The sequence below is a fragment of the Tachypleus tridentatus genome, chromosome 10 (assembly GCF_004210375.1).
Source record: "Tachypleus tridentatus isolate NWPU-2018 chromosome 10, ASM421037v1, whole genome shotgun sequence".
In the NCBI taxonomy this organism is placed as follows: domain Eukaryota; kingdom Metazoa; phylum Arthropoda; class Merostomata; order Xiphosura; family Limulidae; genus Tachypleus; species Tachypleus tridentatus.
The window spans coordinates 62,158,659-62,160,109 of record NC_134834.1 but is presented as its reverse complement, the minus strand read 5'-3'; positions in this window follow the sequence as shown (position 1 = coordinate 62,160,109).

The window sequence follows — 1,451 nt, the reverse complement described above, 5'->3', positions numbered from 1 at the left end:
ATTTTCTTTCTGAGGATTTCCAAGTTATTGTCAGAGTTCTGACAACTCTACTGTTTTATTTTATATATTAAAGTAACTATAGTGGTGTGTTGTACTAAGAATTATTGTTGGCAATAAATTCAAAAATAAACGAACAACGTATAGTCCATTTGTTTTCAAATAATATAAATATATATAAAACCAAAATACGTTAAAGTATGTACAAATATTTCTTACATTATAGAGATCATAGTTATATCTTAAACACTATATAGTTCTCTTCTTAACAAAGTATATTTAAGCCTATTAAATTGGTTTAGAATTCAGTTGACAATACGAACTGTTTTTCTCTATTTCTCATTGCCACACTATATATACGTATAATTCACTTACGTTGTCATATTGAGTTACTGCGGTTGTATTCTCTACTTCAAAAATCGTTTACTACGTTTTCATATTTCTCAGGCTGGTTCGGTTACTTTAGAACACTCTTTGACGAGACAAGTTCTTTCTCTCTTAAGAAATTGTTAATATCGCTCTTAACATGTCAACCGTTAAGTCTTTCACTCTCACGGCGATTAACTTCTTCTCGTGACTGAACTCTCTTATTGCCCTTTTCTTCTTCTTTCTGTCGCTATGTATAGTCTATCACTCAAGCCTTCTAGATATCATGTCCTTTAGACCAATGGAATGCATGCGATGTTCAACAGCTTCGACATCACTTATAACTACTATTATAACTACTACGTACGATTCTTACAAACTTGCATAACCGAACTTGTCATAACTATTTCCTTTAAAATAATTGCTTTTAACTATCTTGTTATAAAAAAATAAAAAACATGAACTATTAATTCACAAAACAAACTAATCTATAACACCTACACAAAACAGTCTTTGACATATGCCAAAATTACTTGTAATGATTTTTATCCAAGGATACAATTCAGAACACCTCGCTGACTTGCTTTTTAAGGAGCTTTGGTCATATGCTTTTATCAACATGATACACGTCATACTGGTGTTCTTTATGAGAGAATTCAGTGTAGATGAGTTTCACTACCATTGAACTCCTGTCTGTGCGAACAACAGCAATGTTCACATAATGTCTTCTAATTCTTAGCGTTTCCTGACAATTATATTACTTCATAGCAATTGATGATAAAGGATTAAAGTCGGTATTGTACCAGTGTGTATACATTCCATACTTTGCTAAAATTCCAGGCAAATCGCACGGGTCATCACTTATCAATTTTACCTTGTCTTCTCTAAATGTTGCAATGGTGGCTTCTTTTTATTTTGGTATAATATCCGTAAATTACAATACATAGATGTATCTTTTTTTAATGCTATAATACTGTGTTTTGCTGAGCATTGGGAAATTTAAAAATGGCGAACATTTTTCTGACCAGCCCACAGGTGAATCCACGATATAAAATACCATAGGTGACTAACAAATTACCAGCAGCCAT